The sequence below is a fragment of the Brassica oleracea genome, chromosome C9, assembly GCF_000695525.1.
Source record: "Brassica oleracea var. oleracea cultivar TO1000 chromosome C9, BOL, whole genome shotgun sequence".
In the NCBI taxonomy this organism is placed as follows: domain Eukaryota; kingdom Viridiplantae; phylum Streptophyta; class Magnoliopsida; order Brassicales; family Brassicaceae; genus Brassica; species Brassica oleracea.
In genome coordinates, this window is record NC_027756.1 from 29520569 (window position 1) to 29526112 (window position 5544).

The 5544-nt window shown below is 31.9% G+C and overlaps 1 long non-coding RNA gene across 1 annotated transcript; it reads right to left on the reverse strand.

Moving 5' to 3' along the window:
- Positions 1-2287: 2287 nt before the first annotated feature.
- Positions 2288-3278, reverse strand: LOC106313592. Its single transcript, XR_001264417.1, has 3 exons — positions 2879-3278; positions 2624-2801; positions 2288-2536 (listed from the first exon to the last, which is right to left on the reverse strand). It is a non-coding gene; the product is annotated as an uncharacterized LOC106313592 (long non-coding RNA).
- Between the last annotated feature and the right edge of the window lie 2266 nt (positions 3279-5544).

Here is a 5544-nt window from a genome sequence, read left to right on the forward strand (position 1 = left end):
ATGATCACTTCTCTGTTCTGTTGTTTTATCTTTGATAATTGATACTTTGATACTTGAGTGTTGAGAGTATGATATTATGATCTCTGTTTTTCTTTTGTGTGTTTTGAATGGCAACTTGATCAGGTTTTATATTTATTAGTTATGATTATGGTAATATGGTTACTGCACTACTGCAGGTTTTCAGATTGTATTTTGTTATGGTTATTGCTCGTTTTCAAAATTTCAGGTTTGGCGGTCGGGTAAAATTAAAGATTCATGGGTACAAGTAGATCTGAAACACATATTTTAGACCCAAAAATATATAGAACCGACCCGAAAAAATCAGGAACCGACCCGAAAATGTGCCATCTACCCGAACATGGACCCGAGATACTTGGACCCGACCCGAAACATTAAAGAACCGAAAACAATTCGGGTATTAATGGGTACAAGAAAAATGGACCCGAACCGACCCGGACCCGACAAGACCCAACCCGGAACCGACCCGAATTTTTAAAAGTACCTATGTGGGTCCAAATCTCCAGGACCCGAAGGACCCGGACCCGAAAAGACCCGACCCGAACCCGACCCGAGGACCCGGATGCCCAGGCCTAAGACAAATCAAAAATGAGCTCTTCTCTAATCTGTTAAAGCCTTTAAATCAAAGCAAACCTCTTTTTTTTTACCGCACAGTTCATACAAAGCCAGAACTCCGAGCTCACCTCAGTTAGAACCTTCCTTTGTGACTTGCATCTCATCTATCTCTCATGCCTCATCTCTGAACAACCTCCATCTTCTCTCTTCTCTCTCGCTAGACTTCAAATCCATACAATGTCAACAAAAACAAGAACAAAAAAAAAAAAATTCAAATTCAAAAACACAGGGAAAAGAGACAGAGAGTAGGAGAGAGGATAAAGAGGTGCAGAGGGTTAGAGGCTCCTTTTTAGAAAATCAGAGATTAATATATATATTCTATACGAATTGATTTTTTTAATGTAATATATATTTTAAATATTTGTAAGAACTAATAAATATTTACATGTTTACAAAACCATAAAATATTTTTTTTCTTTACACAAACCATCAAAACCTATCAAACATACTATCAATCTACCACTAATAACCCTTCACAGTCATCCATAACATCTCTGCTCTTCCACCACCATCAAGCTTCTCGTCTATCTCTCTTCCCTCGCTTCTGAACCAACTCCATCTATCTTCTTCCAGTATCACCAAAGGTATAAGAAATCACCAAAGGACTTAGCCTCTGTCTTCTTCCAGTGTCAAGCTCTCCATGAAGCTACCACCAAAAAAATAAAAGAAACATAAGCCATTCATACGACAACTCCAAATTCAATAATCTGGAACACAGCTCATGTCAGATTCATTAGTACCTTCGCCTTTTCAGATCACCTACACTTGAGAAACCAGTAATTCAGTGGAAACAACACTTAGACTCTGAATGGGAAAAGCGGATCAAGCGTTGCGGATCAAGCGGATCAAGTGGATCGAGCGGAACAAGAGTGGATCTAGCGGATCTAGTGGTTCAAGTGTGGATCAAGCGGATCTAGCGGTCCAAAATATTTGTTTGAATGGTGAAAGTGGATAAAAAGCGGTCTAGAACACTGTAAAAATTTAAAATAATTATATACAATTTGTATTAGTAATTTTTTAATTAAAACTAATTATTAAATAATATGTTTCCATCAATATAATTTTTATACAAAATATAAAATAATTTAAACATAATCTAATTACTTTAGAAAACTAGTTATCTTTGATTCATTAAAGATACTTTATAAATAAAAATGTATTTACATAATTAATTAAAAATATTTATTTTTTGTTTGATTTTCAGATTTATTTTTAAAATTCTGTACAAATATATTTTGTTTATTAAATTAATAAATATATAAAATAATTTAAATTTTATACTTATACTTAACTAATATATAAAATGTTAAAAGATGTCTTTAGATTGAATAAATTGAGTAAGTAAACATTACATGTATTTAAACTGTAATATAGTGAGTAAGTGGGGGAAATCATGCTTACTAGTATAGATAAATAAAACAATTATTTTCTTGGAAATGAAGAGAAATTAGTTTTATTTAAAACATAGAAAAGAAATTAAAAAAAATCCAAGTTAAAAATACAATGAGTTAAAAGGTAGTAACAGAAAACAGTTTACTTGTAAAAAAAAAACAGAAAAGAGTTTACTTATTGTTTTATTATTTTAAATAGTTGAATTTGCTGTGTTAAAAAAAAATAGTTGATTTGCAAGTGAAAAGCAGAAGAAACACTCGATACACTCCAAATATGCTGAATTGTTACTGTACATTGCGAACCATATTTTTTGTTCACAGATTTGAACCACTAGTGGTTCATAAATAATTTATTAATTTTAAACCTGAACCACTTTATGATTGTGATTGCATGATGAATGGAGAATACAAAAGCAGTTCCCCCGTTATGATGTGCGAACTGTCTTTTTACCGCTCTCCATTCTTTGCCTTAGTGCCCGAAAGTGATCCCTTCTCGCTTAAAAAACCCACCACTGTACCACAAGAAGAAGTTTCAACACATACACCAAAAGCATCGAGCTTTGCTTCTCAATTATAGAGATAAGGGTTAATGTATAAACCTGTAGGAATTCCGAGTCATTTAGAGCCACGGCCAAATCCTTTGATAAACTGTTCTCTATCCCGGGAAACGCGCAACGCAAAGTCTTTTCACGGAGAAGAAATAGATGCGTTTGTTTAGGCAGAGAAAGAACATCAATCACTTAAGCTCTAGCAGATTTACCAGCCAAAACACCAGACCTGCCATTCCAAACTAACCATTACTCAGAGAGAATCCAAATCCTCATTTACAAAACAATAAGCTAAAACTTGGTAACCTGAAGCAATGCTTTTAGATGTGGTAAAAGAACTGCCACTGGTGAGCGCCTCGTGCTTCTTTCTCGATGTAGAGAGAACAAGAAACAGAAGTGAGAGACAGAGAGCTGAATGGTGATTATGATGAGCGTGTGGTGGTGGCGACTCTGGTGAAGACGGATCTAAGAAGCGATGGTGGTGGTGGTGCTGGTGACACGGTGTCAAAAGGAGTGTGGTGGTGAAGCTTCAATCAACGGTGGTTAGAGATCAAATCTGAGAATGTGAGGAAGCGAATCGAAACAAATAAGATTGAAAAACAATGATAAGATTAAAATCAAAGAAACGTGGAGAGGGAAAGAAAGAGAAGAAGATCGGTGAGACTTAGACCATGATTAACTAGGGTTCGTATGGTGAGATTTTTAGCGGAATATAAGAAACCGTCTCTTAACTTTTAACTAGAAAAGCTAAGAACCGGATCTTAAATAGCGGAACATAAGAAACCGTCTCTTAACTTTTAACTAAAAAAGCTAAGAACCGGCTCTTAATTATTTAAGATCCGGTTCTTAGCTTTTTTAGTTAAAATTTAAGAAACGGTTTCTTATATTCCGCTAAGAACTCCATCCTAAGAACTTCCATTAATCATGCTCTTAGATCTGCAGAGAGAGAAAGAAACGTGGAGAGGAGTTGATTTGTGTGTCCAATCAGAAACAATTCCAAAATAATCTGGGCCATTGATTAAATTGTGATCAATGGTCTACGATCCTCACCTTTATTTTTTCAACCAATAGGAAAAAAGTACCAGGATAGATAGAAGAGTGGTTTTGGGCTTTTGATCCAAATAAATTAATGGCTCTCAAAAAACAATATAAATTGTCTTCTTATTAATTTATTGTTATTATAAAAATTGTCTAAACTTTCAATAATTTTATGGAAAAAAACAATCCAAATAAGAGTAATTATATTTTATTATAATTTTACGGTATAGAATTTGAGATTAAGTTTTGAAAATAGATTTGATATAGTTTAAGTTTAAAATGTTATATATGATTAGGTATATATTAGAGTTTTGGGGTTTAGGGTTTGAAGGGTTTGGAGTTAAATTTTGAGGTCTAGAATTTGAAGTATGGTATAAGGTATGGGGTTAAGTTTTGGGATTTAGAGTTTGAAGTACACCAAATATATAAACTATTATATATATAATGAAAGGTGATCCACACCTTTGTGAAATGAATCAAGAAAAATAAAATCATTTGTGATTAGGGTTAAGGGTTTGACATTAAAATTATAAAACTAGAATTGAAAGATTATTAGATTTATGTTATAGTTTTAAAAGATAAGATTTATGACTTGGTATGTAGGGTTTAAGCTTGGGGGCTATGGTATAAGATTTAGGGTGAAGTTTCGAATTTAAGAATTAAAAATGTAGAGCTTAAAGTTTGGATTATGGATCAAAAGTAAAATTTAAAATAAAATTTGAAAAATTAGATTGTACTTTATATTTAAGATTTAGTGTTTTAAGTTTTAAAATATAAATCTGACCTAAACCCTAAACATAAACCCTAACCCTAAACCCTAAATTTAAACTTATGGTTATAATTTAGGGGTTATAGTTTTATGGGCTGCAGCTTTGTTATATTTTGGGGGTTACAAGTTATTATATATTATTTATAGTTTATGGTTAATGATTTGGATTTACATTTAGTTAACTTAAATTTTAAGTTCGTTTCATAGTGTAAAATATTTTTTGAGAAAAAAAACAGTGTAAAACCTTTCGGCTGTTGTAAATGAAGTGTTGGAGAAATATTTCTGTTATCATTACTGTCGACCAGAAGGTCCATATATATACAAGGTATTAGACCGTCATAAGGTCATGTTTATCCTAACAAGATAAGGATAAGGATAAACACTATGTTACAAATATACATGGAATATATACTAAATAAACACATAGTCTCTGATTGTCTTTATCATGTCCCGGATTGGGCCTGCAGTACGGGCTGGTCCATGGTCGATCATCATTTGGTTTATAACAGTTTTAAGATTTTTATTTGTTTCACAAACATTGTAGTTTTGTGTTTTTAATGTAACTAGGTGTTTTGCCCGCACATGTGGGCATAATCATTTTACAAATACTTATTATTTTATGTCTTATTAATCCAAAAATCGGCATTATAAAACTCTAGTTGGTGAACATGTTGAAGGAAAACAATTATGGTGAATTTTTTGTTCCTCAAAATTTATACCAGTTATGTTGAAATTTTAGTCAAATTATTGAAAGGTAGATCCCACTTTTTTCTTCTAAATTCCCCATGGAGGAATGTATTTATAAGAAAAAAATTTCCTATGCAATTTTGATAAGGAACAAATTGAACAAAAATTCATACTTTTTTTTATTTTTTCAATTCCTCAAATGAAATTTTTTTTTTGGTTCATTATTTTTATTTTTCTAGTGGTCACCAACTGAAGTTATAGTGTTTCACGGATTAAACTTAAACTGGTTTAAAGTAAAAGCAAAAAAAATTGTTTTGAACTCAGTCACAAGTTTAGTTATTATTTATGATTTTAAATAGTTAAATTAAACATCAAATTATTTATGTATGTCAAAAAAACGTTCATCAAACTATGTACTTATTATTGTGTTAAACGTTTTAAAACACTCATATATTAGAAATAGTTTAGAAAATATCTT